The sequence below is a fragment of the Microcaecilia unicolor genome, chromosome 8, assembly GCF_901765095.1.
Source record: "Microcaecilia unicolor chromosome 8, aMicUni1.1, whole genome shotgun sequence".
In the NCBI taxonomy this organism is placed as follows: domain Eukaryota; kingdom Metazoa; phylum Chordata; class Amphibia; order Gymnophiona; family Siphonopidae; genus Microcaecilia; species Microcaecilia unicolor.
This window is the reverse complement of record NC_044038.1, coordinates 23832953-23860624: the sequence shown is the minus strand read 5'-3', so window position 1 is coordinate 23860624 and position 27672 is coordinate 23832953. Positions and strand designations below refer to the sequence as shown.

The window sequence follows — 27672 nt, the reverse complement described above, 5'->3', positions numbered from 1 at the left end:
TCAGCATATTTGGGTTTTAAAAAATGTTTGGACAAGTTCCTAAAGGAAAAGTCTATAGTCTGTTATTGAGACGGACATGGGGGAAGAAGCTGCTGGCCCCGGAATTGGTAGCATGGAATGTTGCTACTAACTGGGTTTCTGCCAGGTACTTCTGACCTGGATTGGCCATGGTTGGACGCAGGATACTGAGCTAGATGGGCCACTGGTCTTTCCCAGTATGGCTATTCTTATGTTCTTATGTCCAGGGTACCTGATTCCTGCTACAACAAGTCTCAATTCTTCAAGTAGTTGCAGTGGTTACCTCAACTTCTTGTGAGGTTGAAACAGAAGGGCCAAAGGCTAATTGGAAAAAAATGTGTTTTCAACAATTGCATAAGTACTTCACCCCCTAAACTGTACCTCTCCCTTGGGATTCTGCACCCCAAATGCATGACCCTACTTTTTATAGCATTAAATCATAGCTGCCAAATTCTGGACCACTCCTCAAGCTTCACTAGATCCCTCCTCATGTTACCTACACCATCATGGGTGTCTATCCTACTGCATATTTTGGTATCATTCACAAAGAAGCAAATTTTATCTGACAGCCTTTCCACAATATCGCACACAAAAAACTGTTATAAAGAATCAGACCTAGAACTGATCCTGAAAAATACCACTGGTAATGTCCCTTTCCTCAGAGTGCTCTCTATTTACCACTAACCACTTGTCACCTTCTACTCAATCAGTTCTTAACCCAGTTAGTCATTTTTGAGTCTATACTAAGAGCACTCAATTTACTTATAAGTTGCCTATGAAGAATTTCATTAAAGGCTTTGATAAAATCTAAATACATCACATCTCCCTTGATCCAGTTCTCTGGTCACAGAAAGAAATTGTAAGAAATCAATCAAATTTGTCTGACCAGACCTGCCTCTAGTAAAGTCATGCTGCCTTAGGTTTTGTAATTCACTGGATTTCAGAGACATCACTATTTTCTCTTTTAGAAATGTTTCTATTAATTTACTCACCACAGAGATCAAAGTGACCTGCGCATAGTTCCCAACCTCCTCTTTACTTACACTTTTGTGGAAAGGGACCACATCCACCCTTCTCCAGTCCTTCAGAACCACTCCCATCGCTAGAGAAGCATTGAAAATGTCAGACAGTAAAGGTGCCAGCACTTCCCTAAGTTCCTTCATTACCCTTCAAAGTATACTATCCTTCGCCAATACTTTGTCTACCTTCAGTTTAGCTAGCTCCTCATAAACAGGTCTTCTGAAAATTGTTCAAGGTCTGTCACACTTCCATTCCTATTCGTGTTTGTCTTCTAGGTTCAACTCCTATCCTTTCATCTGTGAACACAGAACAGAAATATTAATTTAGCAAATTCATCTTATCCTTATCAGCTTCTATATATTCCTCCTCTCAACCCTTGAGACTCACAATGCCACTTTTACACTTTCTCCTGTCACTAAAAAATGTATTGTCCCACTCCCCACCCTACCCCCCCCCCCCCCCCCCCACTTACTACATTGGCTATTTTTTCTTCCACTTGCATCTTTCTTTTCCTGACTACTTTACCAGCTTCACTTAGCTTTTCCAGATATTGTTGCTTGTCTCTCTTTCTGTGATCTCTTGTAATTTATGAAAGCTGACCTCTTTTCTTTTACCTTTTCAGCTACTACTTTAGAGTACCAAGTGGTCTTCTTTTCCTCTTGTTTTTATTTGCTCTTTAATTAGAGCACAATGTTTGACACTAAAATGTATGTAGTAGTCTATTACATAATCAGCAATCAGTAGCATCATATTTTGTAATCATTTTTTGTTCTATACAATATAGGAGGCATAAAAGTAAACAAACCCATTAGCTTCCTTCTCACATCTCTCTTAAAATAGGATGATTCTCTGGAATAAAATTCAAAATTTGCTATTATTTGCTAAAAATAAATAAATAAAATTCCACTCTCAAAAAAAGGGAACTCACCATTTTTCTATGCATACAAAATCTTATGCTTTTATTTAAGCATTTTCTTTTCTTCGTGATTGGGAAGAATGTGAAAAAGGAGGTTGATTGGAATGAAAACAACTTCAAAAACAAAAAGAGGCTGGGGGCGGAAGATAAATGAACCCTCACCAAAAAATGTCACAATATATTTCAATAAGAGAAGCAATTCCAACAGCTGCAATATACATTCACTGATCCACTGTAACATTGTGATTAAGGAACTGCATCTTTCAAACTGACTTCTTCTCTCATCTCCTTTCCTTATTGAAGACAAATAGAAAGCACACATATACACCCATTTGCATGCAGAGGAGTTGGAAAGAATTCTATATGCCATGCAATGCATGCTTTCCTTGCTTGTTTAAATGCTGTATCCAGCACTTAAATACCCCACTGACTGCTATGGTTGAATATTGAACCATCTGTGTCTTAAAGAAAATGTCCAATCTATATCCCAATTAATTTACAAGGTAAATGATTGCCTGTAGTAACAGATAATAGTATTACCAAAGGTCTCAAGGATCATGATGCTGAAAAGCACATTTGAGCCTTGAACAGTAACTTTCCATCCTCTGACTATAATCTGTAGGTTACTCTCCAAACAGGTATATGTGTGGTTTTAAGTACAAGTTCCTCACTTACTAACTCCTAAGGCTGCTCTCAGCCATATCAGTTGTAATCTGTATGAAATAAGTCTGGTACTTAGGAAATTTTGGAGCATACATACTATTTTTAATTAAAAACAGTGCCTCAATGTGTCCTATTACCTGCTCAGAGTGGACAGGATACTCAGATAGCAGTCTCTCCTCCATGAAAATAGAAATAAAGCGCCTCTCTGCCCAACTGTGTTCTCTTCTTCATACAAAGACAGAGAACACAGTCTGCAGGGGTCTGAGCAGGCCCCAAACACTCTATATTTAAATTTGTTTATTAATTTTTAAATTTAAGAAGAATACACTTGTTATTGAAATACAGCCATAGTCATTCTTTACAACAAGAACATAATAATAATCATTTTAAACAGAACAAAAAAAATTTCATATAAACATCAATTTCATAATCTCAACATGACATAATAATTTTTGCTTCCTTAGACCACATTAGCGATTAGAGAGAGCGATATGAGTTAGAGAAGATTTTTAACATAATAAATCAAAGGTATCAACAAAGTGGCGTAATACTCCCATATTTATATTGATATTATTTCAGTTGTTTCAAGTCTAGAAATGACTTTAAATGATCAGGTGAATAAAAAGTGTATTTTACCTGTCCCAATTTAACAATACATTTACAGGGGTAGGCTAAAAACAATGTCCCTCCTATATCAGATGTTCTTGATTTCAATGCCAAAAAGGCCTTCCTTCTTTGTTGGGTCGATTTTGTTACATCAGGGAAAATCTGTACTTTAATACCACCAAAGCAGGTTTTTAAATTTTTAAAGTAGAGTTTCATTATATTACTTAAGTCCTGTTCAAATATTAATGATACAATCAGAGTGGATCTTTCTGTTGTTTCATCCAAAGATTGCTCTAATATAGCTAAAATGTTATTTAAATCCAAGTTTGTATTCCCAACTTCTTGTTTTTCCCCCGCATCTCCTTTTAAATCTAGTATAATTTATTTATAGGAGGAATTGCTTCAAGGGGCATTTTTAACACTTCATTTAAATATCTTTTAAATATATCATGCGGATTAATCCCAAGGATTTTGGGGAAATTCAACAAACGTAAATTTAATCTTCTATTAAAGTTTTCAATCTGTTCAATTCTCCTTCGAATGTCTGTATTATCTTTCACCACAGTTTGTTTGAATTCTTGTAAAGAATCTACATTCTTTTGGATACTTGAAACTTTTTCAGCTAATTCTTCCTTTATCAAATCCACTTTTGAGTTTAACTCTTTAAATTTATTATTGAAAGTATTGACTTCACCTGATGTTTGCTGGAGAGTTACATCCATTTTATTCAGCTTCGTCCAAATCATTTCAAGGCTTATCTCTGCATTTTCCCTGAGGCTCCTGCCTCAGTTCTCGGCATCTTCTGCGGCGATACCGGACCCTCACTGGGAGCCGCACCCAAAACACTTCCGGTAGGGCGCTGTTCTCCTTCTGGAATCGTCGCTGATGCTGGGCATGGAGGTTTTACTATCGAAGGTGGAGAGAGAGATATTTCATCTCCCAGCAGGGCCTCTGCTTCCCCAGAAATCCCCGTTATGGGATCCGTATCTCTTGCAATCTGGGAGACTGGCACAAAGATGCGCTCGAGACCCGTTTGGATCGGAGAGGAAGTCAAGGTAGGTGAGGGCACTAGTCCCGTCAACTCCTTTCGCTTGGTGTGGGGCATTTTAAGAGAGGAAATTCTCATCTCCAAAGTGGGTTTTCGGAGGTGTTTCTCAGCGCGTCTTGCTACACCACCATCTTAGTTCGTCTCTCCTCCTTCCCCAAACACTCTAAACACCAAGAATGGGTGTCCTTGCCAGAGACGGTCCTGTTGCACCGAGTGCAGTGCTTGAAGCCACTGGGAATCTTCAATGACATGAAAGGAAAAACAGCCATGGCCAAATCAAAAGACTCAATGGTGCTTAAAAAAAAAAAAAAGAGGAAGTGCACCAAAAAAGAGAAAGGGAAAAACTCGACTGAAGGCCAGGCCTAAACATGGCCTAGCGAGTGTGGTAAAACAAAGAAAACTTAGAGAAAAGGTAAAAATAATCTAAAAAGATACAGGAAAAGATTAAAATAAGATGAACCCTGAAAGGGGTATTAAAAAAAAAAGGAAAAAGGAAGGCACAAAAAGACCAAATCCGAACCAGCTATGAGGAGTGGATAACAAACATGTCGTCTCCTCACCACGGAAAAAAGAGAACTGCTGGTCCCACACTCTCGCGGTGGGCGGGAAGGAACTCACGCATGCGTGGTGAAGCGTGTCTCACAGACCTATTTTTAACCTTGCTACAAGCTTCGGACCGGCAACACAGACCCGCATCTGTGAGAATTATAGGCCTGCTTGTCCTCAGAGGATCTAAGTAACTAATTACAAAAGCATGTACAAGAATCCTTAAGGCACTTGTAAATAAGTGACCTACAGAGTAAAGTCTGCACAATTGTGAAAGGCAACATTGAACCTCGGGCCGGGGGGGGGGGGGGGGGGGAGTGAAGTATGGAGGTGACTGAAACGTGTTGGGCTCATGTTCACACGTGGGGCCCTCTTAGGAATGGTAACATGGTTCGGGGAGGGGTCAGGTGATGTCAAGAAGTGGTGTTGTCTTGGGTGTGTGTGTGTGTGTGTGGGGGGGGGGGGGGTTACATAGGATAGAGCCGCTTGGAAAATAGTGTAGAAATTCCTGACATCCTGACTTGGGCATTGGAATTCCCCTCTGCACATCCTTTCTAAAATTTGCCTCTACACTAAGGGCCATGTTTACTAAGATGCGCTAGCATTTTTAGCGTGCACTAAAATTAGCACACGCTAAACGCTAGAGATACCCATATATTCCTATGGATGTTTCTAGCATTAGCATGCGCTTATTTTTAGAGCGTGCTAAAAATGCTAGTGCATGTATAGCGTGGCTTAGTAAACAGGGCCCTAGTAGATCTTCATATGCTAATATATATTTTAATACAGTGGTATATAAATGCATACATTGCATAAGATCATAAGTACATATTACACTGTTATGCTAGAACAGTTGTAAAATTATACTACACTGTATGATAATTTACTAGTATTAAACCACAAAAGTTAAGATATACAGAAGCGTCACATACAGTTTAGAAATAATTATTTGACATTCTTATTGCACTTTGCATTTTATATCTGAGTGAATATTCTTTGATGAACATTGGAATTATGTTTTACTTACTGAAAGAAGACTTGATAGTATCTTTAATTAGCATGCATTGCAGTGTATGTGCCTAATTTCCAGATAAACATTAAGTATTTTTTCAATTAACTAAATAGTGACTGTTGAAAGTAAAAGTCATTTTTACTTCCTTCCGTGGGTACTATAATTCACAACAGCAATGAAACTTAATAATTAAGTCACTATCAATGTACTTTTATAGCTATTTAGGAGGTAAAGGCTACAAAGGCAGAGATTCATGAACCCTTTCTCAGGAATCCTTCAGAGAAATGTGCTAAGAATCACAGTGGTGGCTCTATAACGGGAAAGGGAAATGGGACTTGATATACCGCCTTTCTGAGGCTTTTGCAACTACATTCAAAGTGGTTTATTCAGGTACTTATTTTGTACTAGGGGCAATGGAGGGTTAAGTGACTTGCCCAGAGTCACAAGGAGCTGCAGTGGGAATTGATCTCAGTTCCCCAGAATCAGAGTCTGCTGCACTAACCACTAGGCTACGCCTCCACTCATTCCACCAATAAGAACCAACCTCATCAGTGATGTCACAATGGCTTGATTGCCCGATACTTGGCTCACTTCTGATATTGTGATGTCATAAGGGAAAGGGGGAAAGGGAAATGGGACTTGATATACCGCCTTTCTGAGGGTTTTGCAACTACATTCAAAGTGGTTTACATATACTCAGGTACTTGTTTTGTACCAGGGGCAATGGAGGGTTAAGTGACTTGCCCAGAGTCACAAGGAGCTGCAGTGGGAATCAAACTCAGTTCCCCAGGATCAAAGTCCACTCCACTCCACTAGGCTACTCCTCCACTCCACTCCACTCTTCTTATAATAACCTTATAAAAAAAAATTATTTTAAGCGTGTAGCTGACATTTTTATCATACACTGCAATAATTTTTGGAAAATCTCCACTAAACAGCCCAAGTAAAAGGGACAGCTGACAAGGGTTTTTTCTCCTTCCTTATTCTCACCATCCCTAGATGGCAGCACATATCACTTGACAGAATGACACAACTACCAACCTATTCTCAGTGACAGTACAACCTTGCTCTGAGTGACAGCCTTGCTGGTCAAGATCATTAGGAAGTCTACCAGCACAAAACCCCAACCCTCAGACACCAATGTCACTCCTACAGAATGAAAATTTACTATTCTGAAAAGTTCCATTGTTCATGGGCAAGACTGACATTTGAGCCTTCCTACTTATACCACTGCTAACCACTAAATGATGATGCTAGTGGCACTTCACCAGGATCATTCAGCAGCCAGCAACATCCCTCCTACCTGTGAAAAACCTGACCCTCGTAAGAAAATAAGTCATTCTTAGTCAGACTGAGGTCAGTCAAGATCAGCAGCCTGTGTCTGACCATGGCCAGTCTGGGCTATAAGTACCTTGGCTGCAGATCTCACCGCTCATTTCAAGAGATAAGAATGTCACGGTTGTGGCCGTGCCCCATGTCCCATGTCTATACTCACCTCTCCTCCCAGTGACCAGGCTCAATCGTGTTCCAGAGATCATTCTAGTCCTATTCTGATGTTCCAACATTCAAGCCTCACTCTGGTGTTCCTGCAACCAAGCCTCATTCTTAGTTGTGACATCATCAGTAGAGTCCTTTATAAAGCACCTTGGCACTTTCATGATTTGCCTTTGTAACAGAGGTCTTCAGATGAGTTCTCGTCTGTCTGTGTTTGTTGCACTTCCAGCTCGCTCCTGCTTGTTCCAATCCTGCCTGTCTTCAGCTTCAGTTCCAGTCCTGTTTGTTCCAGTCTTGCCTGTCTTCAGCTTCAGTTCCAGCCCTGATTGTTCCAATCCAGCCTGTATTCAGCTTCAGTTCCAGCCCTACTTGTTTCAGGCTTGCCTGTCTTCTTCCGTTCCAGCCCTGCTTGTTCCAGTCTTGTCTGTCTTCAGCTTCAGTTCCAGCCCTGCTTGTTTCAGTCCTGCCTGTCTTCTTCAGTTCCAGCCCTGCTTGTTCCAGTCTTGCCTGTCTTCAGCTTCAGTTCCAGCCCTGATTGTTCCAGTCCAGCCTGTATTCAGCTTCAGGTCCAGTTCTGCCTGTTTTCAACTTCAGTTCCAGCAATGCTTGTTCCAGTCCTGCCTGTCTTCAGCTTCAGTTCCAGCTCTGTTTGGTCCAGTCCTGCCTGTCTTCAGCTTCAGTTCCAGCCCTGATTGTTCCAGTTCAGCCTGTCTTCAACTTCAGTTCCAGCACTTCTTGTTCCAGTCCTGCCTGTCTTCAGCTTCAGTTCCAGCCCTGCTTGTTCCAGTCCTGCCTGTCTTCAGTTTCAGTCCTTTCAGTTTCAGTACCAGTCCTGTCTGTCTTCAGCTTCCATCCTTGTTTGGGTGGTTCACCTTCTGCTGCCATTTGCCTGCAGCAGCCCGAGGGCTCACTATCCCTGAATCAGTGATAAAGCAATGGCTATTCCAAGATTATGGATGCCACTATATCAATGATCAGCTACCTGACTGAAGACCGAACACAGTTCAGGGCAACTATACAGAGGGTCACCATAAGCTCAGATCGACTGGAGGCACTAAACAATATTCCATCACCTGGCTACTATTTTTTTATTTAATGTGGATGAATGTTTCCATTATCTGTGACTGTACTAGAAGAAATAACACCTCTTAAGCCTAAACAAGTTCATCCACTCTGCCAAAGGTTATGGTATACAGATGATTTATTACAGTAAAATAGAGCCTTGTGTAAGTTGGAGAAGATATGGGTCAGAATAAAAAGTAGAAGATAGGTTTGGAGAAAAATGGCTAATGCCTTCCTGGCAAATAATTTCATTGGCAAAGAGATTGAGTTATGTGTAGATTATTAATAGCGCACCTAACAACCTACAGAAAACATTCAGAGCTGTAGGGGAGCTCACTGGTGAGGGCAATATTACGGATCAGACTCCAATACAAGATTTAGATGCTGATGATATGGTTAATGTTTTTTGGACAAAGTTGATAAAAGTTCACATAAGTGATAAAAGTGATTTACATGCGGTGTGAGTGATCTAGCAGGTAGAAGATCAGAGAATAATGCAAGCGGTACTGTTTTCAAATTCATAGTAGAGGACAGGCCAGGGATGGTTGAGTGTACCCTAGGTTAAATTGATTTGAAACCATCACTCTGTCTTGAGAGTTGAAATACCTTGTTGGATCAGTGAAGACAAAAGGGGTCACCTCTGGATCCAATCCCTGCAGTCTTTTATACAGCTTGCTCCGATAATCAATTCAAGAAGTCACCTATACATATTAACACCTTTCTAGTGAAAGGATGTTTATCCAGTCAGTTCAAAGAAGCGAATGTCACTCCCATTCTGAAAAAAAGATGGGTAAAGATATGTCTAAATCTGAGAACTGTAGGCTGATTTCTTTCCTTTTTTTTTTAAATAAAACTTTCAACTTTATTACATTTTTTAAACAATCAAGCAGTAAACAGAAGATTACCAACAATTAACCACCCCAGAAAGGAAATGTGTTATTATTGTAGTATACTGATATCAATACCAAAGGGAAAAGGAAACAAAAACAAATCCCCTTACTATAACCAACCCCTTCCCCTCTTCAGTCCACCCACATGTCAAATATCACAAGTCCAAATATTTCTGCAATAGTCCCCAAGAATCCTCATAAAAATCTAACTCGTCTTTTCTTGGAGCTGTCACTTTCTCCATCAAAACCACCATCTGATAATAGAAAGAGGATTGTGTATTCTCCATTCTGAAGCAATGACAATTATTGCAGCCTGTATACAGGATAAACAGCTGCAGAAAGTTCTAAGAAGATCGAAAAAGAGGTGAACATAACATCGGGATTTATATTCCGCTATTACCTACACAGTTCCAAGCGGATCACTAGTTAAGGAGAGGCCAGAACAATACCTGAGATTTACATAATAAAAACTGTTATGGAATGCCATCATTTTCTATATAAGAATTTCAATAATACCTGTGATACTATTCTCTGTTTAACATGTATCTATGAAAGAGGATAGTTTTAATCCTCCTTCTAAAATCTAAATAGCTATGAGAATCCTGTAAAACCTTGCATACATCTTTTCCCAATCTAGCTGCTTGAAAGGCAGCGTTTCAAAAATTTTCATTATTGTTTTGCCTTTAATAGAAGGGAAATCAAACGGAATACAGGTACTTTCTCTGCGTGACCTTGTAAAGCTAGTAAATTTAAAATGATCATATGTATAAAATGGTGCAAAACCAAACAATATTTTGTGGATAATGCAGAAAAATGTAAATGGTATCCTACCTTCTATGAGAAGCCAGTGCAAAGATATGTAACATTATGAAACACTGTCCTAGTTCTTGAGAGAGAAGATTAGTGAAAAGTCGTGGGCTTTTGATGTGGCACAAGCTAGGTTCAGACTGGGTAGTAGGACAGAGATGCTTTTAGTAGGGATGCTAGACCAGATTTATTGGTATTTCCATAGAAGAATCTCTGTATTGTTGGTCTTTTTAGAGTAGATGCTAGTATCTTACTAAAGAGATGTTTAGAACTGGGTATTAGTGACTCTGCACTGAACTGCATTACCCTGTGGGCCAATACTTTACAGGACCAGGACACTGCACCAGTAATTTCACAATAAGAATCCTGAACAGTAACTTTAAAACAATACAGGAACGTAAGACCTTTGAAGTCAGAATGATTGAATATTTTGACACCCAACGGACAGGACTTAACAAGGATCTGGGTTTTCTAGCCCATTATAAACCATAAAGTTGTATTTCTCTGTTTATCACTCTCCTCTCACCTACCCACACCCATCCTGTTAGACTATCAATGAAATGAAATGCTTTGATGTACCCATGCATACCTCCTACCCACCCCCACCTTGCTAGACTGTCATTGAAATGCTTTGATGCTTCACTTATATATACTATCAACTAACACATTTGCTTATTTCCGATCTGACGAAGAAGGGCAACCTTCGAAAACTAATCAAGAAATGTACTAAGTTATGTCCAATAAAAAAATGTATCATCTTATTTTCTTTTCCATGTTTTATTTTGTTTGATTTCTATTGATAACCTTCTTTTTGGACTAACTGGAAATTTCAAGTGTGCTTTCAGGACAAACAATCCAACCTGTATGGCTGTAGATGGGAAGTACTCCAAGGGTCCTCATTGTCTCCCTTACTATTTAAAATGTACTTGAAGCCCTTGGGGGTGTTTAATTAGACAATTCGGGGTGTATGTATTTTTATATGCTGATGACATCCAGTTACTGTGTCCACCGGAGGGGGGGGGGGAGTAATGTGATGTGAGTAGAGGAGTGGCCTAATGGCTAGTGCAGCAGGTTGTGGACCTGGGGAACCGGGTTCAATTCCCACTGCTACCTAACAGCTGGCAGTGGGTTGAGATCCTGGGCAACTGGGTTTAATTCCCTCTGCAGCTCCAAGTGACCCTGGGCATGCCCTCCATTACCATTAGACTGCGAGCCCATTTGGGACAGTGCCAGTACCTGTAAGAAACTGTAAACCTCTTAGGTCTACACAGTATATAAATGTTTAAATAAATAACAAAGAGATACAATCAATGCCTAAAATACAGGAATGGCTAGTCCATAATTGCTTGGTAGCAAATTCATCCATGACCGAGTGTTTAGGGTCAGGATCAGTGAGCCACGAGTCTGTTTGCTTTAGGCTCATGGCTAAATTACAGGCACTTATTTTACCTGTTACACTAGCATTCTATAAAGGAAAGTAGTTGCCTACTTTCTTTAAAGAATAGATACCATAGGCAGTGGCGTTCCTAGGGGGGCTGACACCCGGGGCGGATCGCCGATGCGCCCCCCCCCCCGGAACAGCGCGACGCCCCCCCGGCGAAAGAACCCCCAGAGAAAGAACCCCCCCGGGGGCACGCCGCTGGGGGGGGGGGGGGTGCCGCGCGCCTGCCGTCTCTTCGTTTTCATGCTCCCTCTGCCCCGGAACAGGAAGTAACCTGTTCCGGGGCAAAGGGAGCATGAAAACGAAGAGCCGACAGGCGCGCGGCACCCCCACAGTGGCGTGCACCCGGGGTGGACCACCCCCCCTTGGTACGCCACTGACCATAGGTACCGTCTAAGTACTTAAATATAGGCACACTGCTATAGACTTGCCCCTTAAAGATGTATTCATTTTTATATTAAATGAATGGTAAAAGAAAAAAAAAACTTTACTGCGCTTTAGTACAAATGCCCCATAAGCATCTACGGGGCCCTTTTATGAAGGCACAGTAGGGCTACCGCACAGGTAGCAGCACGTGGCAAAACATAACTACTGCCGGACGCACCCAGGTGCCCTGTGGTAGTTCTGGGTTTGCCATGCACTGTTTCCCGTGCTAGAAAATTATTTTTATTTTCTAGCATGGAGGCGGGCAGCAGGCGTTCTCGGCGGTAATCAGGCAGCATGATTACTGCTAAATAGGAGGTGGTAAGGGCTCAGGCAGTACTGGCTGCGCAATAATTTGGAAATTAGATTGTGACCATTAATGGGAAGAAATTTGACCATTTTAGAACTGCGGGAAATCCACCCGCTACAACTACCACTGGCCACTTTTTAGCACGGCTTAGTAAAGGGACACCTATGTGTCTTTATAAAATAGTCCCAAAATAGGCACCTACTTCATTTCCTTTTAATGTGATACAACATTTGCCTGAGATGGAGGCTCATTTTCAAAGAGCATAGACTTACAAAGGGCCCCTTTTACCAAGTGGCAGTAAAAGGTGTCCTGCAGCAGTGTCGGCGAATGGGTTGCCACACGCTGAGGCCCCCCTTTTACCACCACCCAGAAAAATGAAATTCTGGGCAGGGGTCAGAAATGGCCGTTTCCCGCATTAGCCCAGCACAGGTAGTGATTACTGCTGGGTAAGCCCATGGCACAAAAGATAAATTAAAAAATCTGACATATCGGAAATGGCACACATTGTGGGCAGGCAATACTGCTGGGCTCCTGCAGCAGCACGGCAGTAGTGCCAGATTGGCACACGGCAAAGCACGCTGCTTTGTAAAAGGGGCCCAAAGTTAATTAGGTTACTATGGGGCTTATTTTCAAAGCACTTAGACTTACAAAGTTCCACAGGTTGATAGTTGTATTGTTATGCTAATTAAAATCTACTGAATCTTATTTGGCAATGCTTTTGGAATAAATAAATCACTAGCAAAATTAAGCACTTTCAAGAGCAGAGTGGAGAAAAGGTATTTAAGCAGGAACAGGAACACTGCAAAAGGTAGCATGTCAAAGCCATTTTTCTTGGTAAATGAAAGTGATTTCATGGGGGGAAATGTTTTGTTCAAAATAACTTGTAGGAACTGAGTCAGTCCTCCTCCTCCCCACCACTCTGCTTCCCAATGGCAGGGCACTTCTGACCTCCACTTCCTCTCCTCAATGACCGACATTGAACTTACCTCCTTCTATGACAGAGGCTGATTCCAATGCTATGCACTAGGCTGATGCGGGCCTTGAGCATTTGTGGAGACTCCAGTGGGGGGTGGGGGGTGGGGTAGGGAGGGAGGGAGGGAGGGAGGGAGGCCATGTTGTAAGAGAATTCTTACCAGGTGACCATGCAGCAGGGAGCCCTTATAGCCACCCACTGAGCTAGTGATAAGGGCTCCCACGATAACCCGGCAGTAACCGGGCAGCATGCAGCGCTGCCCGATTACCGCCGTGCAAGCCATTTCCAGTTTTCTTTTTTCCCCCAGAAATGGCGCATGCACTGGGGGAACTACCACTGGTAGCTACACTGGGCCAGTGGTAATCCCAATTTAGCATTCGGTAAGCCCATGTAGGACTTACCAACGCTTTGTAATAGACCCCCTTGGGCACTGGCGTTTACACGTGGTTTCAACAGGTGTAAATGCAGGCGCCTTAAGTTAGATGAGGATTGTTTAGGTGCTATTCTACAAATTTCAGATACCCTTTATAGAATATCGCTTGACGCAAAATTTTTTCTGCATCAATTTTTTAGTGCAATTTACTGAATCTAGCCCCATGTGTTAGAAATTGCTCTGAAAAGAATATACATTAAAAACAACTACAGTGCAATCTGCTTAAGTGCAAGGGTCTTGGACCAAAGAAATCCATGCAGTTAACCAGAGCATGCACTTAACCGTTGTGACCCAAAGAAGCTTGACATCTGATAAACATATGTACAGTACTGTTTATTATTATACATACAGTATACAATCTCCGTTAACTGACGTTAGGCTTACTTGAAGTAATCAGTTATAGTCCTCTGTACACTATTGGGTCTGTGAGTTCCATAGACTAGGTCTGCCAGACGGTAAAAACTGTCATAGCACTGACATCCAGTGGCCTCCAGATAGGCCCGCACGGTGTTGAGACTCTCCAGTGCTCTTGCAAAAGTGACAGGAGGAGGTTGTTGAAATTCGTCAGCATGTGCCTCACTGCTCATTTCATCATCTGTTCCATCATCAGCCGTTGTTGCCTGCGTGTAGGCGCATATCTCGACATCAGTGCTGTCTTCAGCTGTTTGTAGATCGTAATCAACAGCTACGTAGCGATGGAACTCCTCTTCAGTAACACCGGCTGGGATGTCAATAACCTGTTCATCTGACGCGTTTGCAACAGCTGCATCTGTTTCATCCCTCTCCACATCCTTAACAAAGGTTGCCCGCTTGTAGCAGTTTATTTATTTTATTTATTTATTTATTGCATTTGTATCCCACATTTTCCCACCTTTTTGCAGGCTTAATGTGGCTTACAATACATCATGAATTGTGGAAATTTGTAGGAAAGTATACATTTAGTATTGCAAAAGAATCTTGGGTAACGTGATAATAATAAAACATGATCATATTATAACACATAATAGAGTAGGATAGTTCTGATTACATGTGGAAGAGTTCACATGTGTTGATCATTGTGGTATGTTTTATTCACAATGGTTGCCTGTGTAACATGATTCCAGGCTTCCTTCTGTATATGTAGGGAATCCAACAGTGATAGATTACGAGCCAGTTCAACAGCACGTTTATCCTTGCCAGTCTGGTCATCCATAACGCTATGAGATGACATAGCACAAGAGCCCAATAATGTTGTTTGAAATTGGCTATTATGCCCTGATCCATAGGTTGGATCAGAGAGGTAGTGTTTGGTGGCAGGAAGACCACCTTGATGTTAGGCAGCCTGACATCATCACTGTGTGCAGCACAATTATCACAAAGCAACAAAATCTGACGCTTTTGTGCCCGCATTCTACTGTCTAACTTCTTTAGCCACTGCTTCCAAATTTCCCCAGTCATCCATGAATTTGCATTAGCCTCATATGACACAGGAAGTCGCTTAACTTTCTTGAAGCAACGGCGCTGTTTGCTCTTTTCAATGACGAGGGGTTCCAACTTCTCACTCCCATCCATACTGCAGCAAAGGAGGATCGTCAGTCGGTCCTTCGACGTTTTACCTCCAGTAGTTTCGGCATGTTTGAATGCAAGTGTTCCATCATGAATCGCTCGCCAGTAGAGACCATTTTTGTCAGCACTGAAAATGTCACGAGGTGCAAACTCCAAGATGGTAGGAAGAACTGAAACAACCCAACTTTCAGCACCAAAGTCATCAGCGTCTTGTTTCTCACCATGCTGTTTCTTGAGTTTTATGTTGTTCCTCTCCTTCCATCTTTCCAACCATCCAACAGTGGCTTTGAATTCAGTTAGTCCAAGACTTTCAGCTAGCTGGTTAGCTTTCTCCATAAGCAGTGGACCACTGACAGGAAACTGTCTGCTCCTGACTCGAGAAAACCACCAAAGAAGAGCATCTTCTACCTCCTCAGCTTTTCCCGCCCGTTTTCGTTTCCGTTGTGGATAGTATTGTTTTGCCAGTCTTCCAGAAGCTGGTCTTTCTGCTTCAAGACACGTGAAATTTGACTGGGATTGACACCATATTCTTTAGCAATAGATGCTTGACTTTGTTTTCTAATTTTTTAAGAACTTCTATTCGTTCAGCTAGTGCTAAAGTCTTACAGTTCCACCGCGGCAACGACGACCCCAGTGTACACTCTAACAACGTTCTTTTGCTTATTCTGCCTGTGGCAGTTAAAGGGACAGTAAATTTGAAATCTCATTGGTTGTCACGTGCCAATTGGCTTCCATATTCTGTGTGCACGCTTATGCGGAGTCTTTCCTGCATAGGAGCGGTCTTAAACCATGCACAGAAGTGAATCTTGCACTTATCAGTGGTGTGCTAAACCAAAGTTTGTCCCCATAGAAATTGATGGTGCCAAAAACGGGACCGAAGTACGGCAAGCAGTTAAACAGAGCATGCGCTTATCTGACGTGCACTTAAATGGAGTGCACTCTCTATATATTTAATTAAAAGCTTCTTGCACATAACTTGCAGCAAGAAGAAAACCCAAATAAATTATTCAGATATTGCAAGCAATAGTGAGGGCTAGAATTACTAACTTACAGTATGTTAATAGCAGGGCTACCCTGACCACTAGGTGAACTCAATGTCTGCCTAGGGTGACACAATTTAGGGCGGCACTGGCACTAGGTCTCCAACATCCCTCTGCTTCCTTCCCTCCCTCCACTCTGAGATGTTCAGTATCTTACCTCCCTTCCAATAGGAAAGTGATGTGGTAGTCAGCATCTATAGAAGATACATCATTGCCAATGCATCCTCACATGCTCAAGGCCTGCTGGTTCCTTCCCCTGTAGGTTCTCAGCATGTGCAGATGTTCAAGGCCCTTTGTTGGCTGCAGTGTAACTTTTACACATGCTAACTGCCACGTCGCTGCTCCAGAAGAAAGGAACTAAGCCACTGAACACCTTGTGGGGGCTGGAAGAGGGGGGAGAGATATGGGGGGGGGGGGGGGGGGGAAGAAGGAAAGAACAAGAGAGATGCCAGATACGGTAGGGAGGGATGATGAAGATGACCAAGAAGGGGAAGGAGGGAGGGAGGGAAGGAGTGAAAGAGAGCGATGCTGAACACCACAGAGGGGGTGAGAGCTGGACTATGGAGTGGTAGGGAAGGGCATGGAAGATGCTGGAAATGGGGGAGATGCACACATCTCAAGGTTTGTCTAGGGTGTCAAATATCTTTTACCACAGGTCCTGTTCTATGCAATGGAGTATTTTTACTAATAACACGTATTGGAGCAGATTAGTAAATTTAGCAAGTTTTGTTCCACGCAACAGAGCTTTTTTGCTAATATCATGCATTAGAGCAGGTTAATTATCCAGCCATTGGATTATAAATTTTCTAGGGATAGGGAAATAACAACTGTACCGGAATATAACTCACCTTAAACTACCAATAAAGAAAAATCATGATCTAAGTCTAAATAAAATAGTTTAAAGAAATCATACATGCAGCACTTGATGCAAAACGAATAGCCCCTATCCCTCTGCTAGTCCACATCTTAAAATTGTTGAGGAAGAAACCCCACTGTTCTGTGATGAACGTTGATTATATAATTGTAATACCCCATGAGATGGGTATTATTAAAAGTTGTGTTAGATTCTTCTAGAGGTCTTGGGGGCAGGGGGGGGGGGGGGGAGGTCGCTGCCAGTGGGCTGGAGTGTGAGTTTGGAGGCCTGCCCAGGGGAGGGATAGGCAAAGAAGATGCAGAGATAAAGTGGTTCCCTGTGGTGAGTGACAGCAGGGGTGGAGTTTGAAAGGTAATAAAAGAGTCTGGAGTTCTTTGGTTGCCTGTACCCCTGCCAAGACCCATGGGAGTATTGGAGGATCCTGGAGTGATAGGAATAAATACAGGCTGAATTAAGGAGAGTTGCTGCCCCTCTAAGTGGCAACTGAGAAGCAGAAAGAGCTTCAGGTGGATAAAGGGAATCCATCCTGGAAGCAGGAACCAAAATAAGGAAAGCCTGGTCAAGGCCGGGGTGTAGCCCTGCGACATGCATTGCTGGAAGGACAGAAGCCAGTGGCGTAGCCAGACTGCCAATTTTGGATAGGCCTGAACCTAAAGTGGGTGGGCACAAAACTTTCTCTCTATTCCCCCTTCCCCAGCAAAATTTAGTCACACTAATCAGATGCATTTGTCACATAGGGGTAAAGTGCTGCTTTTCAGTGCATCAGGTTTCAGAAAATTTATTTAAAAGCCTAACACCCTTTTCAATGAGCTTTCAGAGGCCAAAACCTCCTGCCTCAGGTCAGCATAACGCTATTATGGTATCCTCTCCTGACCTAAGGAAGGAAGTATTGGTCTCTGAAACTTTATTAACACAGGTACCATATTACTTTATCCTAAATTAAAATAAAATTATTTTCTTTACCTTTGTTGTATGGCCATTTACTTTTTCTCATTGTGTTGCTCCCAGTCTCTAGATTCTGTTTTCCTTCGTCTTTCTCTTGCCAGGGATTCCTGTCCATTCACCACGTATGGCTTTTCATCTTTTCCTCACCATTGTTCTCCACATGCCCCTTCCTCTTATTCTCCAGTCTTTCCCTACTCTGTCCTCTCCCTCTTTCCATCCAGCAGCTCCCCTCTTTCTTTTGCATCCAGCGTCTCCTTTTTCTCCCTACCCTTCCATCCAGTGTCTTCCCTCTTTCTCTCCTCATCCTTCCACCCATCTACCCTCTCTCCTGATCCTTCCATCTAGTGTCTCTATCTCTCTACCCTTTTCTGTTCAGTCTCCCCTCTCTCTCTCTCTCCACATCCTTCCAGTCTCTCCCCTTTCTCTCTGCATCCTTCCATCCATCTCCCCTCTTTCTCTCCCTATCCTCCCATGTCCCAGCGGCTCTCTCCCTTCCCTCCAGTCCCTTCTTCCTCTCCCTCCCATGTCCCAGTGGCTCTCTCCCTTCCCTCTAGTCCCTTCTTCCTCTCCCTCCCATGTCCCAGCGGCTCTCTCCCTTCCCTCCAGTCCCTTCTTCCTCTCCCTCCCATGTCCCAGCGGCTCTCTCCCTTCCCTCCAGTCCCTTCTTCCTCTCCCTCCCATGTCCCAGCGGCTCTCTCCCTTCCCTCCAGTCCCTTCTTCCTCTCCCTCCCATGTCCCAGCAACTCTCTCCCTTCCCTCCAGTCCCTCTTCCTCTCCCTCCCATATCCAGTAGCTCTCTCCCTTCCTTCCAGCCCCTTCTTCCTCTCCCTCCCATGTCCCAGCAACTCTCTCCCTTCCTTCCAGTCCCTTCTTCCTCTCCCTCCCATGTCCCAGCGGCTCTCTCCCTTCCCTCCAGTCCCTCTCCCTCCCATGTCCCAGCGGCTCTATCCCTTCCCTCCAGTCCCTTCTTCCTCTCCCTCCCATGTCCCAGCAACTCTCTCCCTTCCCTCCAGCCCCTTCCTCCTCTCCCTCCCATATCCAGTAGCTCTCTCCCTTCCCTCCAGTCCCTTCTTCCTCTCCCTCCCATATCCAGTAGCTCTCTCCCTTCCCTCCAGTCCCTTCTTCCTCTCCCTCCCATATTCAGTAGCTCTCTCTCTTCCCTCCAGTCCCTTCTTCCTCTCCCTGCCATATCCAGTAGCTCTCTCCCTTCCTTCCAGTCCCTTTTGTCCCACGGAGGCAGTGCTTCCTTCCTGCCCTGTCTTCTCCCGAAGCTCCGCTGCATCGGCCCCTCCCTGCAAGTAGAATCCTCCTTCGCCGGTTACGCTGCGCTGCGCTGCCATGCACATGGAGCTTCGCTCCCCCCCCTGCCGCGTTCATCCGGCCCTAAACAGGAAGTGCATCACAGAGGGCCAGATAGACGCGGCAGGGGGAGGAGCGTAGCTGCGTGTGCAATTACATGGCAGCACAGCGCAGCGCGACCGGCGAAGGAGGATTCTACTTGCAGGGAGGGACCGATGCAGCGGAGCTTCGGGAGAAGACAGGGCGGGCAGGAAGGAAGCGCTGCCTCCGTGGGACAAAAGGGATAGAGACAGCAATGCGGATGGGCGGGCCTGGAGGGAAAATGGGTGGACCTGGGCCCGTCCAGGCCCACCCGTGGCTACGCCCCTGCAGACGCATCTGTGCCTGAAAGAGTTGGATTGGAATCAGGAGCAACAGAAGCAGCCTTGGATTTGTTACTGACAGAATAGGATAGGTAATGGAGAGAAGTCTGTGTAAATATGTACAGCATTGACTTTATTAAAGAGTGAAGGGAAGTGACAGAGATTTCCATGAATGGTCTTGGATGTGTAATACACATAAAGAACTCTGAGGAGTTTAACCACTGCTTGCTGAAGTTCCAGTAAAGTTGTTTTGCATTGAATAAAAGACTCCTGGAGCGCAGAGTGGTTTGTGGCGTGACAGCAAGAACGGTTGCTCTTGGAACACCACAACTGAGGCTCTCTCAAGCTCCCAACACCCCGGATCTCTATTCTGGACCATTAACTCACTCCCAAGCTTGGATGCAGGCAAATTGGGACATGAGTACCGTGTGTGAGTGATCCCCTGTGACATCGTCCAGAGAGAAAAGTGTGTGATTTATCCCTGTGACCTGAGTCGGGGTTTTGGACCTGAGCTAGTAGCAGTGAGACCCAGGTTAGAACATAAGAACATAAAAGTAGCCATACTGGGTCAGAGCAATGGTCCATCTAGCCTAGTATCCTGTTTCCAACATTGGTCAAGCCAAGTCACAAGTACCTGGCAGAAACCCAAATTGTGGCAACATCTGTTTCAGATTATGGACTTTCCCTCCAGGAACTTGTCCAAAACATTTTAAAACCCAGATACACTAACCGCTGTTACTACATCCTCCGGCAAAGAGTTCCAGAGCTTAACTATTCGTTGAGTGAAAAAATATTTCCTCCTATTTGTTTTAAAAGTATTTCCATGTAACTTCTTTGAGTATCCCCTAGTCTTTACTTTTGGAATGAATAAGAAAATCGATTTACTTCTACTCATTCTCCACCACTCAGGATTTCGTAGACCTCAATCATATCTCCCTTTATCTGTCTGTTTTCCATGCTGAAGAGTCCTAACCTCTTTAGCTTTCTTCATATGAGATGAGTTCCATCCCCTTTATCATTTTGGTTACTCTTTTTTGAACCTTTCTAATTCCGCTATATCTTTTTTGAGATATGGCGACCAGAACTGAACTCAATACTCAAGGTGAGGTCATACCATGGAGCGATACAGAGGCATTATAGTATTTTCAGTCTTATTCACCATCCCTTTCCTAATAATTCCTAGCATCCTGTTTGCTTTTTTGGTCACTGCCACATAATGTTTGGCAGCAACTCATCACCACCATGGACACTGACCTGCGGGGTACCACAAGGATCGATACTATCACCTATTCTGTTCAATATCTACGTCAAGCCACTAGCTGAGCTGATTCAGTCAATGGACACTCAGTTCTGCATCTATGCGGATGATGTACATTGTCCTCCCTGAGTGCCACTATGGCCTTGTCCTCCCTGAGTGCCCCTTTTCCTCCTACGTGATCTAATGGTCCCACGGATTCCTTCACAGGCTTTCTGCTTCTGATGCACCTGAAAAAGTTGTTACTGTGAGTTTTAACCTCTGCAACAAGTTTCTCTTCATATTCTCTTTTAGCCTTCTTTATTAAAGCTTTGCTTCTGACTTGCCAGTGCTTATGTTGCTTCTTATTTTCTTCATTAGGGTCCTTTCTCCATTCTTTGAAGGACATTCTTTTGGCTGTAATTGCCTCTTTCACTTCACCTTTTAACCATGCTGGATGTCATTTTCTCTTCTTTCCACCTTTGCAAATACGTGGAATGCATCTGTTCTGGGCTTTCAAGATGGTATTTTTGAATAACGTCCATGCCTGATGTGGAAGCATATTTTCAAAATACTTAAACTTACAAGGTTCCATATGTCTAGGTGTTTTGAAAATGAGCCTCTTAGAGGCTCATTTTCAAAGCACTTAGCCTCCCAAAGTTCCATAGAAACCTATGGAACTTAGCCTCCCAAAGTGCTTTGAAAATATGCCTCTTAGTGTCCTAACTTTTGCAGCCAATCCTTTTAGTTTCTTTTTAACCATTTTCCTCATTTCATTATAGGTGCCCTTTCGAAAATGAAATGCAGCTACAGTAGAGTTCCTTCGTGAGATCTGCCACCTTCGCATCAGGCAGACAAGTGACCAGGCGATCCTTACGTTCACCAGCCACCAGGTTATCTACATGCCTAATGATCAAATCAACAACTACAACAGCTGACCTAACCCTTCCCGCCTGGGCAGAAATTCTTGGAGACATATCCTCGGAGAGACAGAAAATAACTAGTTGAATTATAAAGCTTGTGCACCCTCATTTCCAGGGTGCTATCTTCAGGGCCTTTTCTTAATCTTTCTGTTTCTTGTTTCATTTGCCTCCTTCACCTTCCATGTGACAGCAACATTTTATCAGAATTAATCACACTCATCCAGAACCTGAATCATTTCTGTGTGAAAAACATAAGCCTCATTTCTAAAGTTTTAAGTGTTTGCATTTACAGGAGGTAGGAATGCAAAAACTAAACGGCCCCTAACCCTGACAGGCAGAAAAAGGCCTAAACATATTTTTAATTTGGCCAACACCGTTCTGTAAATAAAACTCGATTAACTACCGAGAATTTCCTGTTTCAGAACACATGTTTGGAAAACGAACACACAAACAATCCAAAGGAAACTACCTTGCTTTCCCGTCCTCACCACAGCGGAGGAGAGATGTCAACCTCCCCCGTAGCAGCTGGGCAAGGAGTCACTGTCGCTAGGCAACAGCGATCTGCAGACCAATAGAGACAAGACTGGTGCTCGGAGCCCCCCCGCGGGGCGGGCTCGTGACCCTCATCAGTTGCCAAGCGTCTCCGAGGAGGGCGTGGATTTTCGAACCACTGCCCACTCGCCCTGATGGAAAGTGAGGAGTAGAGGCGACTCACGAGGCAGATGGTTGGGTGAATCGGTGGGAGGGGACAACGGGTGACTGACAGCCAGGGGGGGGGCTGGGCGCAATTTCTTTCCGGAAGCGCCGGGAACTGAGGTGAGTTGCCTCAGGCTTTGGCGGGTTTTTTTTTTTTTTTCCTTTGCTGCCTGCCTGTTTTGCAGTTAGTTGTGCTGTGTGTGTAATAGATGGGACTCGTAACCAAAAGCTGTGAATGTGAAATTGGAGCCGTTAGTTATGGCGCTGCAGGAAAGGTTTAGTCAGCGTAACTGTGGGGGGTTCTGCTGCGTAGATTAATTAACCAGGAAAGTTTGAAGCAGGCGATGCGGTTGGTTGCCATGGGGGCCGGTGGTCCCAGGGCTCCTCTTTCCCAACGGGGCTTCCGCGCTTTACAGAGAATGAACGAAGAAGAGAGGCAGAAGCCGAGCGGTAGAGAAAAAGGAAAGCTGCTGGCAAAAGCTGTTTGTAGTTGGAGGAGTCGGATTGAGGATAGCGCTGCACTGGGGACACTCGGGAAACCAAAGGAGGGTGGCAGGGGCGTAGCCAGACAGCAGATTTTGGGTGGGCCTAGACAAGAAGTGGGTGGGCACCAAATGCTCTCTTCCCCACCCCCACATCAAAAAAATATCTCAGCTGGTGGGAAAATGCTTCTCTCCAGTCTCCACCTTGGTAGACTGCAGCAGGCATACACTGAAAACTGAGCATGCAAAGGTGCCAGTATTGTGGAGAGCAGCATTTTCATTACCATGTGCTACTGTTGGATGGGCCTGAGCCCTAAGTGGGTGGGCCCCGGCCCACCCAGGCCCACCTGTGGCTACGCCACTGGGGTGGAAGGAGCAAATGTATGTATTTATTTATTGCATTTGTATCCCACCTATTATAAGGCTCAATGTGGCTTACAGTACATCATGGGTAGTGGAAATATAATAGAAAATAGACATTTAGTGTTACAGAAAAGTTTTGGCAACATGATAATGAACTGAAGACAAAAAAAAAAAACTCATTTAGGTGGGTGCAATAGAAATCATGCCAAATAAAATAAACCTGCTTAGCCCTTTTCAGCCACTTATTAATTTCTCGTGCAACTCTCACCATAGGCGCCAACATTTCCAAATGATTTCGGGGGGGGGGGGGGGGGGTGCAAGACAATGAAGGAGCTTGAGCAGGGACCGTCCTGCTTTGTTTATTTTGTACAGCGCTGCGTAACCCTAGTAGCGCTCTAGAAATGTTTAGTAGTAGTAGTACTCAATATTGGGGATACTCGGCACCCACAAAGCTGGCACCTATGTGTCTCACAGTGCCCACCTTTTGTTCTCTACCCCATTCCCAACTTGATGATGACATGGATGGTTATGAATTTAGGAGCTCTTTTGCTAAGAAACGCAACGAAATGGCCATAGCATCCCAACACTGGGCATTCCCACCCATTTCTCGTGCAGGGGCCTAGCCAGATGGCCAATTTTGGGTGGACCTGAGCCCAAGGTGCATGGTCATAGAATCTGGCCCCAGCCCCACTCTCTGCTCCTTCCCCCCCCCCCCAATCAAACCCAAATATTAAATGCCTGAGCTGGCAGGGATCCCCAAGCCCCGCCACCTGAAGACCTCCTCCTTCATAGGCACACTGTGCTTGGGCTATTGTCATCGCCGGCAGACTGCACATGCTCAGTTCTTGTACATACGTGAAACTGGAGCATATGCAGAGGGGGCCGGTGTTGACATCAGCTTGAAGCACATTCCGTCAGTTGCCATTTGGAAGAGTGCTGGCTGCTTGAGGAGCAGGAAAGAGAAAGTTTTCAGGTGACAGAGGTTGGGGATGTCTGCCAGCCATAGCAGGAGTGCCACAATTTTGGGTAGGCCCCTAAAAAAGGGCTTTTTCTATTTTTTATTTTCAGGCCGTGCCTTAATATGATTAGTATATTTAAACTCAAAATAACAGTGTTAGGAGGCACTAAATACTCCCACATTAACCACACGTTAATTAGTGCGTGGTAATGTGAGCGCAGTAGCTGGATCTAAACAAATGTTAGTATTTGTAATCCGTTTAATCCCACTAAAGGTCCAGATCATATGAAAAGAAACGTTAAAAAAATGTCTAATTGACTCAGAACAAGATAACGCTTCCACGCCCATTCCCAGCCCAATTTTCACCATGACATACCCCCTCCAAAAACAAAAACAAAAAATTAATAGCATGCAGTTAGCGCGCACAAACAGAACAACTACAGTAAAATGCTTTAGCATGTCTAGTAAACTTTTTTGTGGTGTGCTAAACCATGTTAAGGGCTTAGTGCACCTTAGTAAAAGAGCCGGTTAGTTATTGCAGGCTAACCTAGTTGACCATATTGGCTTCTGAAGCCCATGTATACATTGTCCCAGCTGTGTTTTTTTATTTGGAATTTAAATATAATAGTTTGCCTTTCCAAATCTATCAAGGTTTTGTGGGGTGGTGCATAACTCCTAAGCCTACACATTTGTGCACCATGTTGTACATGCATGCTGCTTATAAACAAATGTTTGCTTTCATGCACCCCTTTAAACTTCCTTCCCCCATCTTTTGTTCTTTATTTCTGAACACTTACCCAGTCATAACTTGTGCTTTCCGTCACCACATGTTCACACCCAGTTATCATAGTCGTACCCCATACCCTTGTGTTTTCATCCAAATGGTCTTGGTTTTTTGCTTTCCAAAGCCGCATTTGCCCACCTAGTTACATTCATGTCTACCTTCTCTAGTAGTGATTTTCTGTCAGGTCACCAATTCAAAACCTTTCTGTATTTCTCCTTTCCCCCACTGCATCTAGAGTGGAAGGTATGTACTTTTTCTTAATGAAAATTACTGTTGACCTTCTCCCTCATGTTTGACTCTGTTATGATACTTATTTTAGAAGCACTGTTTTCAGTTTTAGACCTGCCTAAACAGAAGTTTATATTGCATAAAAATTGAAATCTCAGTTTTACAAAGCTGGAATATATATGTTTAAAACTGTAAAAGATGCATGTGGCAAGTGGGTGTGGTCTGAGTGAGATAGGGTGGGCCTCAAAAATAAACGTGTATTCCCCATTTCAGTTTGACAGGATTTATACCAGCTACTCAAGACATCTAGGTTTCAGAAAGTGCTACTATTGAGCAGCGTTCTAATGGAGGGATTAGAAGAGGTCACCCCCTTAATTCTCCAATGGTTGTTCCCCTCCCCCCCCACCCCTCCGAAAACAAATCTGGCAAGGGATACTGGGTTCTATGACAGCTTCAGAAGCAATAAATGTTTGTTTCTAAATGTTGGTGTGCTCATGTTGACCTGTTGATATTTTAGATGTTTTGGATTCTAAAATGGATGGTCCTTGAGATTTCCTGACTTGGGCGTCTCAATTCTAGTTTGTATGTCTTTTCTAAAATCTGCCCCTACACCTTCATATACTCACAAGTCCCCACTTCTGCTCTTATAGTGTGTGTGGAGGGGAAGATGATTAGGATCTATAAATTGGAACATTCCATAATAATCCTAAACTATTCATTTTTGACTTATTTACACCTGCCTCGAGGCCTCCTGTTATGCAGACCCCCGGGACCGACCTTCATCAGACCTGGCCCCTAGGAGGCGTGAGGATTCCACATACTCCTCATCGGTACCGAGGATTCTCGATGACGGGCGTCGAGCGAAGGTGAAGAAGCACCGTCATCGTTCTCCTTCGACACATGGGGCCGGGAGCTCCGGGGTGTCGAAGGAATCGGCACCCGAGAAGTGTCGGCGCCGAGAGGATCGCTCCCCCTCTGTACAGGAGGTGCCGATGTGTCGGTCTTCTGGCAGTCCGGTACCTACTCCTGAGCCTTGACAGATTCTGCCACCGGCTCCTTTACTGACCCTGCTGCCTTGTCTGATGGCGGCTCTCAACGAGCATATCAGGGCCCTGCTTCCAGAGCTTCTGGAAGGATTGCTGCGTCAGTCTGCTTCGGTGTCAGGGGTGCTTGCGCCTTCTGTACCGTCTGCTGCAGCGGCATGTGGCCTTTCGCCTGTGGTGAGGTCCCTGACCTTGGTGCCACCTGCAGCATCGGCTGCCACCCAGGTTGACTTCTCTTCGACATCGGTGGAGGAAGCTTCACCGCAGTCCAAGCGGGCGTCGACTTGGCACCGCCGTCGAGGACATCGTACCTCGGTGTTGAGGCAGGCTCAGTTTCGGACTACTCTGAGGGATGTCTTGTCCGATACTGAATATGAGCGTTCGTGGGAGGAAGAGGAAGATCCCAGGTACTTTTCTTCTGATGAGTCCTATGGGATTCCCTCTGAACCTTCCCCTCCACCAGAAAGGAGACTTTCTCCACCGGAGAGTCTATTCTTTACCTCCTTTGTCAGGGAAATGGCTGCGGCTATTCCCTTCCCTATGGAGGTTGAGGATGAGCCCAGGGCTGAGATGCTCGAGGTCCTGGATTATCCTTCTCTGCCTAGAGAGGCTGCAAACGGCTCCTTTGCATAACGTACTGAAGGAAGTCCTTATGCGAAACTGGTCGTTCCCTCTGTCTAATCCCGTGATCCCGAAAAAAGTTGAATCCCAATATTGGATCCATGGTGAACCTGGATTGATGAAGTCTCAGCTACCTCACAGTTCCATGGTGGTGGACTGTGCCCCCAAAAGAGCCAAGAAAACTAGGGACTATGCCTCAGCGCCCCTGGGCAGAGAATCTAGAACCTTGGACTCTTTTGGGAGGAAGACGTTTCAGGCCGCTGGATCCAGACATACCAGCTCTTCATGAACGTCCACTTGCAGAACTCGGTGAGGCAACTGTCCAGCTTGGTTGATGCACTCCCTCCGGAGCAGGCTGAGCCTTTTCGCCAGGTGGTCAGGCAGCAGAAGGCGTGTCGAAAATTCCTGGCCGGGGGTACATACGATGAAAGCACCTTATATTCCCTCATCTTTTCCAGATATAATTGCAGATCTGCTTTAGCAGCAGACTACTATTGACACGTTAACTGATGTAACTGACATTTGAGGACACAAAGTTCCTCATGGAACCAAGGGGACATTCTTTTTCCATCTACAATCACCTGCTATTCCTTTGCTGTCTGTACATCAAAAT

The 27672-nt window shown here is 44.1% G+C and overlaps 1 long non-coding RNA gene across 1 annotated transcript; it reads right to left on the bottom strand.

The window, feature by feature from the left end:
* Window positions 1–1248: 1248 nt before the first annotated feature.
* LOC115475679 lies at window positions 1249–22451 on the bottom strand. The gene is made up of 3 exons (XR_003943082.1): window positions 22354–22451; window positions 8992–9160; window positions 1249–1334 (listed from the first exon to the last, which is right to left on the bottom strand). It is a non-coding gene; the product is annotated as an uncharacterized LOC115475679 (long non-coding RNA).
* Window positions 22452–27672: the final 5221 nt, after the last annotated feature.